The sequence below is a fragment of the Lactuca sativa genome, chromosome 5, assembly GCF_002870075.4.
Source record: "Lactuca sativa cultivar Salinas chromosome 5, Lsat_Salinas_v11, whole genome shotgun sequence".
NCBI classification, from domain to species: domain Eukaryota; kingdom Viridiplantae; phylum Streptophyta; class Magnoliopsida; order Asterales; family Asteraceae; genus Lactuca; species Lactuca sativa.
Genome location: NC_056627.2, coordinates 364,331,361 through 364,343,464, shown reverse-complemented (window position 1 = coordinate 364,343,464; position 12,104 = coordinate 364,331,361).

Below are 12,104 nucleotides of genomic sequence, written 5' to 3'. Positions count from 1 at the left end.
GAGTACTTTGACATGTGCGCTTCCTTGAGAAGTAAGTTACGCACCTCACCCACTCGTGGTACCCATACCCTTCCTTGGAAACACTTCAAGCCACGACTATCCTTTTCCAATGATTGTATTACTCCCGCCACCATTTCACTTTTCCATTTCTCTTCCTTCGAGGCCTCCTGTTGATTCTTTCTCAAATCATCTAGTAAGCTGGTGGTTATGCTAATCTTCATCATTCGAATCTTAGGTGGTTCTCTTCTTTCCTTACGACTTAGTGCATCGGCTACAACATTTTCCTTCCCTGGATGGTACAATATCTCACAATCATAATCTTTTAATAGCTCCATCCACCGTTGTTGTCTCATGTTCAAATCCTTCTGACCAAACAAGTATTTCAGACTCTTGTGATCAGTGAAGATCTGACACCTTGTCCCATACAAATAGTGTCTCCAAATCTTTAAAGCGAACACTACTGCAGCCAACTCCATATCATGCGTTGGGTATTTACGCTCGTGAACCTTTAACTGTCGTGAGACATAAGCAATCACCTTACCGTTTTGCATCAGAACACACCCCAAGCCTAACTTGGATGCATCACTATAAAAAAAAAGCCATCATTGCCTTCTGGTAAAGATAATACTGGTGCACTGCTAAGCTTTTCCTTTAAGACGTTAAAGGCATTATCTTGCTCTGGCTTCCATTCGAACTTCACATTTTTCCTCGTCAGGGTAGTTAGTGGTGCAACTATGCGCGAAAAGTCTTGTATAAACCTTCGATAATATCCTGCCAACCCAAGAAAACTTCGAACTTCTGATGGGGTTCTTGGTGGTTCCCATTTTTCAATCGCCTCAATCTTTGCTGGGTCCACCTTGATACCATGTTCGTTTACAACATGTCCCAAAAACTGGACTTCCCGAAGCCAAAACTCGCACTTCGAAAATTGGGCAAATAATTTTTCTTTCCTCGATAAACTTAGTGTTAGCCGCAGATGTTGCTCATGGTCTGCCTTACTTTTAGAGTATATCAATATGTCATCGATAAATACAATTACAAACTTGTCTAGGTATGGCTTGCACACCTGGTTCATCAGATTCATGAATGCAGCCGGTGCATTGGTCAAACCAAATGGCATTACTAAAAACTCGTAATGACCATACCTAGTTCGAAAGGCTGTCTTCGACACATCTTCTTCTTTGACTTTCAGCTGGTGATACCCCGACCACAAATCGATCTTTGAGAAGTAACTTGCCCCCTGGAGTTGATCGAATATGTCATCAATTCTCGGTAATGGATACCGGTTCTTTATAGTCACCTTGTTTAACTCCCTGTAGTCAATGCACATTCGCATTGTCCCATCCTTCTTCTTGATGAATAGTACTGGTGCACCCCACGGTGAGGTGCTGGGCCGAATAAAGCCCTTGTCGAGCTAATCTTGCAACTGAGCCATCAACTCCTTCATTTCGGTTGGTGCTAACCGATAGGGCGCTTGAGCTATCGGTGCTACTCCTGGGGTAAGATCAATTCGAAACTCCACTTGCCTATCCGGTGGCAAGCTAGTTAGGTCATCAGGGAACACATCTTGGAACTCGCGTACAACTGGTATATGTGTTACTTCAGGCTTGTCCTGCTTGGCATCGATAACATATGCCGAATAACTTTGACACCCTTTCTTTAGATAACGAGTTGCCTTATTCACTTATATCAAAATAGAGTCCTTAACTCGCCGATCACCATAAATCTTTACCATTCCTTTTTCTGGAACCCAAACTTGAACAATCCTATTTTCAGAATCTATAATCGCTTGGTTTTTTGACAACCAATCCATCCCTATAACAATATCAAAATCACCTAGGGCTATAGGTATTAATTTTAACGGTAGCACACTACCTTCTATTTCGATAGAGCAATCATCATATTCCTCTCTTACTACTACCCAATGATCATCAGCAGTTTCAATTTCTAAGGCATGTTCTAGAGTCTTTGCATTTCTACCCAGGTTTTTGCAAAAAGTAGTAGACACAAAAGATCACCAGAATCAAATAACACCCTAGCATGAATTGAGTTTACTAGGAAAGTACCTGTCACCACATCCGGGGTCTCCTGAGCCTCCTGAGCCGTCATGCGAAAAGCTCTAGCTTTTGGTCTACCAGTGTGAGCCTTTTTATCCGTCGACCGATTGTCTGTTATCCTGCCTTGATTGTTGTTACCCTTACTCTGGGGACATTCCGACTTAATGTGGTTAGGGGAACCACACCCGTAACATACCCTTCCTGTCTTACATTCTGTGGCTATGTGCCATGGCTTCCCACACTTGTAGCAAACTTTCTGATTCATGTTACACTCCCCCTTATGATAACGGTTGCATTTCGGACATTGCTTTACTCCAGAGCTCTGATCAACCTTACGTTCTTGCCCTGAAGTCTTGCCTTTCTTCGAATCATTATTCGTACCATCCCATTTTCTTTTCCCCAAAGCCCTGTCTTCACCTTGACGATTCTTCTCACGTTCGCGACCTTCTACAGCATCAACAGCAGACTGGAAAGTACCCGGTTTCTGAATTTGCACAAATTCACGGATAACTGTTCTCAATCCCCAAATATAGCGTTCCACCCTTCTTTCTTCTGTAGAAACGTAAAATTCGGCAAACCTAGCTTTCTCCGTGAAATTAGTGGTGTACTCTCGCACGGTCATATTCCCCTGTTCCAACCTCAAGAATTCTTCCTCCAATTGTTTAACCGCTGTACGAGGGCAAAACTTTTCTTTAAAAATTCTTAGGAACTCATCCCATGACATATTCTTGGCCGCCTCACGCCCCTTAATCTCCTTCACCATGCCCCACCAATGTATTGCCTCCCCTTTTAGCATTGTCGCAGCATAAATCACCTTGTCCTCATCCGCACACTTGCTAGTATCGAATGTTCCCTCAATCTCCATGATCCATGTTGATGACAAAATGGGATCAATTTCTCCGTTAAAAATGGGTGGCTTGCAGTTCATGAACGTCTTGTAACTACAACCCCGCCGATCGTGGTTGCCATGATGCCTTGTGGGTTGTGCAATACTTGGTTCACGACTCATATTTGGTGTACTGTACTCGTAGTCCTCTTCACCTCCACCCAAGTTACCTTCATACTTACCCATTATTTCTTCTCGTTCCTGAGCAACTAAATCTGGTAAGGTGTCTCGAATTACTCGAGCAATCTCATTAGCCAACTCCTCTCTTGTGATCGTGTTTGCCGCACGACCCCTTCCACGACCTCGACCTCGACCGCGGTGGGATCCAGAGCTACCATGGGCCGATTGTATAGGTATCGGTGCTGTAAAAGCCCCTCGGCCTCTTCCTCTACCCCTACCCCTTCCTTGGCCCCGTCCACGACTAGCGTTTGGGTTCAGTGGGGTTTCTAGAACATCTCCTGGTGCTCTAACATAAGCTCCAATTGGGATGCGTTCTTCCTCCGGAGTGACCCTAGTGAACCTCCCAGATCTTCGTGATGACATATCAACTACATATTTATATTTATAACACAATAAGTATAACAAACATAAATTTTATTCCAAATTATTAAAACTTCAAAAATAGACATATGTCTTGTTCACATCAAGTCACTCAAGCCAACAACCAAGAGAAATAATAAAAAAAAGGACAAATCATTGCACTTCTACTTTCTAATTTTTAAAAACGATGTCATCATATTTCAATATTCTCTTTCCCTCCTTAAAGTACTTCCTTATCTTTTTAGCTTTTCGATCTCCGGGACCACTTTGAATGACCAGCACCTCGGCCTGAGGTGGTTCTCTTCCAACCACCTTATCTAGGAATCCGTAAGTCGCGGCCTTGGCTTGTTTTGCCCGAGCCACAAACCCTTCCCACAACTTCGTAATAGTCGGTTTCCTTAGCTCTAACACCTCCTCGGGGTCTTCTTCGGGTTCCTCATCAGGGTCTTCTTCGGGCTCCTCCTCAGGATCTTCTTCGGGCTCCACCTCGGATTCCACATCCTCGTCTTCTTCATCCCGTTCAGAGAGACTGAGTGGAGTCGTTGGTTCCAGACTGCCTTCCGAATCAGAGAGCTCTAACTCGGCCTTCAACTTCTCGTGGGGAAGTAACCCATTAGTACCCTCAACTGACACCCCACCATCGACGATTGCCTTTCCATGATCCATAGTACCTACAAAGGAGACGCATTCCAGATTAGGCGATGTACCGCTCCTCCCGTTTAAGCTTAGGCGTTTAAACAACGACTAATCTGCTTAAACCACGCTCTGATACCAACTTGTAACGCCCCAAATTTCAAATACCAAAATAACTTAATATAGTCCCAAAACTTCCAAAATTCAAGGTTTAAATACTAACGTAATTATTAATAATAATAGCGGAAGCAAATAGAAATTTAATTAAACACTTGGTGCATTACGTCTTCCTCAAAACTTGTCGCCTTCTTCAAGTCTGAACTTTATCCTTTCCATTCCCGCTGACACTTGCTACGTTATTTCATGGGTTGCATGCATTTAAAGATTCTAATGGGTAAGCCTAGGGCCTAGTGAGTTGGTGGTTTTCACGCATATTGACGTCAATAAAATAAAAATAATGCAACAATTTATCAATATAAATCTTTTCATTTCTTTCCACCCTTGATAACACATTAGGGAACTACTGTCATTTCCAGGGAACGAGTCCCTCCGCCGGGCACAACAAATATGCTTACGGCTAGATAAACAGAGCGTAAGCTCTCCGCCGCATACTAACACCATGTACGACGACTAATAATAAGACCGTGTAAACACACATGTTCCCTATATGTCACCCACCATTTTCACCCTTTTATATGAAATAATTCACAAAATTTCACACAAATATTCATAGCAATAACAACAGTAACATATAATTGCAAATAATTTAGAATCAACTTTTCATGCAAGCAACCCAAAATTCACAAGAAACTCACCTTGTTGGCGTTAGGTCTTAACCAAGCTTGTCACGCTACTTGTACCCTACATTTCACCAACAATTTTTTTCTAAGACTATGATCCTAGAAAGCATCCTATGAGTTCATTTTGATTCCATTGTCCACATGTATCGTTCGGCCAAACAATAAAAATCATTCATTTACAATGATTAAAATGCCCATAATATTTTTTTTTGTACAAGTATAATATTTTGTTATATTAACTTTTTTTTTCAAATTAATAAAGTTTCTCTCTTAAAAGTAACATCTAGTATCAAAACATTTAAACCGTTAAAAACATGAAATATTGATTTCAACAAAAAGTTGGACCATCTTTGAATTTTTTTCGTAACAGTTATAAAAGCAATTGGAATTGGTCAGTGTAACGCCTGTGTTTCCGGGCTTGCCATTTTTAGCAATGTAATAGTCTAGGTTAACCTTTGTAACCCGTTTTGAAATAATAAGATTGTATTATTAGAGTATTATATGTTTTGTGCTTAATTGCTTAATTATGTGGTTTGATTAATTAAGAATAAAAATAAGCGTCAAAATTTAAGTGTAAAATAAACTTGATATCTTTGGTTAATGTTGTAGTAGTTGAAACGAGGTTTCCGAATATATATAGAACGCCCAAATCTGACTTTGTATGAGGAAGTTATGATTTATTGAAGTTTCGACTTAGCGATGTGTAGCCCGAAATACTCGATTTGAGATCGAGCGGTTTTTAGCCGAAGAAATCTAAACGAGGATCGAAGGTCTCGTTGTTGGTATCGAAGCGATAAAAAGTTAGGCGAGAACGGACGTCAAACGAAGAAGTTATGAATTTATAACGAAGTTTTTCTGTCGCGGCCTATTAAAAATAAATAATAAAAATAAATTCGAAATTAGCCGACGGAGTCTAAACGAAAGTTGTAGAGCGTAGTCTCACCTTCGCGTGGATATAAAGAACATCGAAAACGGAGTTCGTATGAAGAAGATATGAATTTCCGAAGTTTATTAAATAATTTGTATTTATTTTTAATCTTTAATTCGGAAGCATTATCCGAAGGAGTCACCAGTCTGATCCGAGGTACGCCCCGCGTACTCCGAAGGTGTCGACACTCGCAGCAAGTGGCTCAGATGATGCATGCAATGACGATTTCGGAAGCAGTACACGCCGCGTACTGCAGTACGCCCCGTGTTCTCCGAGGCTCCAGCCTCCTATAAATAGGATCCGAAGGCAGCCGAGTCTTTTGTTCATTTTCTCTCTTCTCTCTCCCGTTTTGCATCGTTTGGCGTGCCAGAAATATCCCGAAGCCCTGGTATCATACTCAAGCCCCGAGGCAAGTCCCGAGATCCCGAAGATCCCGAGAAGTGCGGTTCCCGAGCCGAAGCTCTGCCCGCGAGAAGTTCGTTTTTTGAAGAGATCTTCCAGATCTGCTGAGGATTACTACTTTTGCAAGTCGTAGTGCTGTCTGATCATCTTCTGATCAAGTGAGTGTATACTACCTTTCATAAACACGATAATAATACAAGTTTGGTTCGAGTGTATTAAGTATATGGTTGTTTATAAGTGTGAGTGTGTAGTTACCTTCTTCCATCACATTATTATAAAGTATTTTATATAAAATACATGCTATGTGTATATGTTTTGTTGTTATATGTGTGAATGTATATTCACTCTCTTCTATCTCATAGATATGATTTATTCTCTATGAGATATGTGTTATATGTGTGTGTGCCTCATCTGTTATGTGGATTATGTGTTGATTAAAGCATGCTATACATGTTTTTAAACTATGTATAAAAATGTATATTTTTATCTACTAATATGTTGGGTAGAACATGGGTAGATAGTTGGTGTGTAATAAACAAATGAGAGGCCTCGTTGTTGTTTGATTTAGTCATTTAGCGGAGTTTAGATGACGACCACGGGCTATTCTAGACAGTCTTGTGGAAACATTAGCAGGTTCGCCACCTGTAGGTGTTAATGAACTTGGGTGTTCATTCGCTGTACTCCATCCCCCTCATGGTTGCCTTATTTGACTTATATTGCTGAGGTACCCCCGAAGCATGTGTTGTCGCCCCGATGAAATATTCTTAGACTAGGTCCCTTGTGTTAGTTATTTTAGGGACATAAAGTGAGAATAACGGGAATGGGTAATTGGGTTATTGTTGGTTGGTGGAAATTAAATATGATTATTTATTGTGGGTTGAAAACCCTGTATGCTCACCAGGCTCCCAAGCCTGACCCACTCAGTTTTATTTGTATTACAGGAAGTGGCGTGAGGGCATGAGATGGATGAACCATCAATTGTTTTGTTTACAAGTCTGTATATGTATATATTTGTTGAATGACTTGTAATGTTATCGTTTATGCTTATTGGTCTGTATCGGAACATGACACCCCGGGTTTTGATTATATAATGAAGAATACATTTCTTTTATGAAATGCTTTGGTAAACATTGTTTTATCATGTTTTGTTTTTGGGAACAAATTCCGCAACTCTTTCAAATCAAAAGGATTTACTCTGAAAATATTTTAAAAGCATAAATGAAAATCGGTCTTTTCTGGCCGAGATTTTGGGGATGTCACAGTTGGTATCAGAGCATTAGTTTAAGCGAACTAGGAATTTGTAGGATTTCTAGGCTTAAACTTAGAATGCTAAGTGGAATTTTGAGATGTGTGTCTGTTGTGTTTTAGACACGAGCACTGGTTTATTTTAGGAAAGTTGCCTAAAATGCTTTATGTGCTAAATGTTATATGTTGCCATATATATTATTTGTTCGGATCTATGGTCTGTTGCCGACCGGATCTAGAAACCTTATGTGTGTAGGATTCTAAGCGTACGTCTATGATATTAGAACTAGCATGTAAACGTTTCGGTGTGATAAGGAAGATTTGAATATCTATCATGATTGAGGATCTAATTTCACCTTATTCGGTGTGTAGATCAAAATGGTGAGAACAAGAAGTGGAGTTGGAAATGCTAATGAAAAAAGGAATCAACCACCAGTGATTGAACAAGTACCTGTGATAGCAGCAGCACCTGAGCCAATAACCATGGCTGGTGTGCAAATGATGATTCAGACGATGTTGGATCGTCAGATGGATGAGACTAGACGGTTGCTTCAACAGAATCGTGAAGAACTGTCAATTCGTGTGGAAGAGCCTGAATTAAATGAAGGGCACTCGGAAGGTGGAAACTTCAGTGGGTCTATTGGTCAAGCCAACCCACCGATAGTTAGGCAAGATAACCATGATGGAAGGAATGATGGAATGGGATGCAAGTACAAGGAATTTCTAACTTGCAAACCATCAACTTTCATTGGAAAGGAGGATCCGATTGGGGTTATGGATTGGATCTCCGAAATGGAATTGGCCTTTATGACTTGTGGCTGCAGAGGTAAGTTGCAGACTATCTATGCCGTGCGTCAGTTCCGAGGTGGAGCCGTTCGTTGGTGGAACACTCTAGGGAAGACTTTAAGCCCTAATGAGCCACTGCAATTGTCATGGGCAGAGTTCTTGGTGCAGTTCAAGCGCAAGTTCTGCTCGGCTCAAAATTTGTTGGAGTTGGAGAACAAGTTCCTAACATTGACGAAAGGCAGCATGTCAGTTGATGAATACACCAATAACTTCACCGATAAGATGGAGTTTGCCTTGCGTATCGTTCCAGATGAGCTGACAAAGGTTGACCGGTATGCGAAGGGACTCCCATGGGAGTACGAGGTGCCAGTACGTCAGGCACATACTCTAGAGGCAGCTATCTGGGCTGCCAAGTCTGTTGAGAACATGATAAAGGGAAGAACCACCGTCAAGGTTGAGGTTGGTGAGAAAAGGAAGTTTGAGGGAACATCTGGTTCCGGTAAGAAAAGCAAATTTTTGAAATCTGATTCGAAAAAGTTTGGAGGAAAAGGAGGCGAAGCGAAGTGGTGTGATAAGTGTAAGAAAAAGCACTTTGGGGAATGTAGCGAGGATGTAACCTGCTACAAGTGTGGAAAGGTTGGACATTTTGCCAATGAATGTCCGAACAACAAAAGGATGTGTTTTGGTTGTAATGAAGAGGGGCATATTTTGAAAGACTGTCTGAAGAAGAAGGAGGCAGCTAGGCCCAACATTCCACCAAAGCCGAAGGCGAGAGCCTTCCAGATGACACTTGAGGCTGCTAAAGATGAAGCTGATGTTGCTTCAGGTACCTTTCTCGTAAATGAATTACCTGATCAAATTTTGTTTGATTCTAGAGCCAACTACTCCTTTATTTCGCATGAGTTTGGTAGGAAGCTAGCTTTGCCTGTTGATAGACTAGATGATGCTTTATTAGTCGAAGTAGCTAGTGGCAAGTTTGTACCTGTTAGCCATCGCATGAAAAACATCTTAATCGACCTTAATGGGAATAAGTTTCACGAGGAATTATTGCCTATCGAGCTTAATGGTTTCGACATCGTTTTGGGAATGGATTGGCTTAGCGCCAATGATGCCGAAATTTTATGCAAGAAGAAGATAGTTAAAGTAAACCCACCTGGTAAAGATTCGTTTATGGTGTATGGGGACAAACGCAGAGTGAATTCTGGAACCATTTCTCTAATGAAAGCCAGAAAGTGTTTGACCAAGGGATGTACATCATATTTAGCATTTGTGATTGATGCTAAGAAGGAAAAGAAGGTGATGTAGAGCATTCCAGTGGTGTGTGATTATCCGGAAGTATTTCCCGAAGATCTTCCTGGATTACCACCAGATAGACAAGTGGAGTTCAGAATAGACTTATTACCAGGAACCACGCCAATAACAAAAGCACCTTATTGATTAGCACCAACGGAGATGAAGGAGTTGATGATGCAAGTTCAGGAGTTATTGAACAAGGGTTTCATTAGACCTAGTTCATCGCCCCGGGGAGCTCCGGTGTTATTTGTAAAGAAGAAAGACGGAAGTATGAGAATGTGCATCGATTACAGAGAGCTGAACAAGGCAACAATAAAGAATAGATATCCATTGCCAAGGATTGATGACCTATTTGATCAATTGCAAGGTTCGAGCTATTTCTCGAAGATCAATCTAAGGTCAGGATATCATTAGCTGAAGGTAAGAGAGCAAAATATCGAGAAGACTGCATTCAGAACTAGATATGGACACTACGAGTTCTTGGTTATGTCGTTTGGACTAACCAATGCTCCGACAGCGTTCATGGATTTGATGAATAGGGTTTGTAACCCGTTCCTCGATAAATCCGTGACAGTGTTCATAGACGACATTCTGATTTACTCGAAAAGCCAGGAAGAGCATGGCAGACACTTACGAGAAGTGTTAGAAGTTTTGAAGCAGGAGAAGCTGTATGCGAAGTTCTCCAAATGTGATTTTTGGATTCGTGAAATCCAATTCTTGGGTCACGTGGTCAACCAAGAAGGGATAATGGTTGATCCAACGAAGATCGAAGCTGTGATGAAGTGGGAACAACCGAAAAGTCCCACGGAGATTCGAAGCTTTTTAGGATTAGCCGGATATTACCGCAGGTTTATCCAAGGCTTTTCTTCGATCGCTAGTCCATTAACAGCTTTGACCCACAAAGGAGCTACTTATGCTTGGAGTGATAAGCATAAAGAAGCATTCGAGAAGCTAAAGAAGAAGCTATGCGAGGCACCGATACTTTCTCTACCCGATGGAGTTGAAGACTTCGCTGTTTATAGCGATGCATCTGGGGTTGGATTGGGTTGTGTTTTGACCCAAAGAGAAAAGGTGATAGCATATGCGTCTCGACAGTTGAAAGATCATGAAAAGAATTACCCGACTCATGATTTGGAGTTGGCAATGGTAGTTTTCGCTCTGAAAATATGGAGGCATTACCTCTATGGCACGAAGTGCAAACTTTTTACTGATCATAAGAGTCTCCAATATCTCTTTAATCAGAAGGAATTGAATATGAGGCAACGACGCTGACTTGAATTACTTAAAGACTACGACTGCGAGATACTTTACCACCCCGGTAAAGCTAACGTTGTTGCTGATGCTCTCAGTTGGAAAGTCAATCTTGAAAGGAGAAGGCCAAGAGCGTTGAGAATTGAAGTCGTCTCGACCATTGTGGAAAGTATAAAGAAAGCTCAAGAGGAAGCTTCTGAGAAAAATGACCGAAAGGAGGAACGTTTGGGTAAAACATTGGTGTTTGGTACAAACGGTCATGGACTGAAGGTATTCCAAGATCGTATTTGGGTACCTAAGTCAGGAGGAATTAGGGATCTTATGATGGAAGAAGCTCACAAAACCATGTACTCAATTCATCCTGGTAGCACTAAAATCTATAGGGACCTGAAACCCTACTACTGGTGGCCGACGATGAAGCTTGATGTTGCAAAGTATGTGGCTGAGTGTGTGACTTGTGCGAGAGACAAGACACAACATCAGAAACCTTACGGGAGTTTAGAACCATTGCATGTGCCTATGGGTAAGTGGGAAGACATTGCTATGGACTTTGTCACTAAACTGCCCAGAACAAAGAATGGTCACGACATGATTTGGGTGGTCGTTGATCGATTCACTAAGAGTGCGCATTTCATAGCAGCCAAGGAGAAATGGTCTATGGAAAAGCTTGCGAGTTCTTAAGTGAGGGAAATTGTGAAGCTTCACGGTGTTCCGTTAATGATTGTATCGGATCGTGATAGCCGTTTCACCTCAAGGTTTTGGAAAGGTCTACAAGAGGAAATGGGTACCAAGTTATGTTTAAGCACAGCTTACCATCTGCAGACTGATGGTCAGAGTGAAAGAACGATACAAACACTTGAAGATATGCTGAGAGCATGTACCTTGGAATTCCTAGGTAATTGGGATGAACAATTACCTTTGGTAGAATTTTCCTATAATAATAGTTTCCACTCGAGCATTAAGATGACACCTTATCAAGCTTTGTATGGACAGAAGTGTCGTACGCCGTCTTGTTGGCTTGAGGTTGGGGAAAAGCAGTTTATGGGACCAGAGATGGTTCATCAAACTGCTGAAAAGTTAAAAATAATTAGGGAAAGAATGTTAGCAGCTCAAGATCGTCAAAAGAGCTATGCTGACAAAAAGCGAAGACCGATGACTTTTGAGATTGGAGATTCGATTTTGCTTAAAGTCTCGCCGTGGAAGGGACTTATAAGATTTGGTAAAAGGGGAAAGTTAAGTCCAAGGTTTATTGGATCGTTTAAAGTTATTCAGAGGATTGGGAA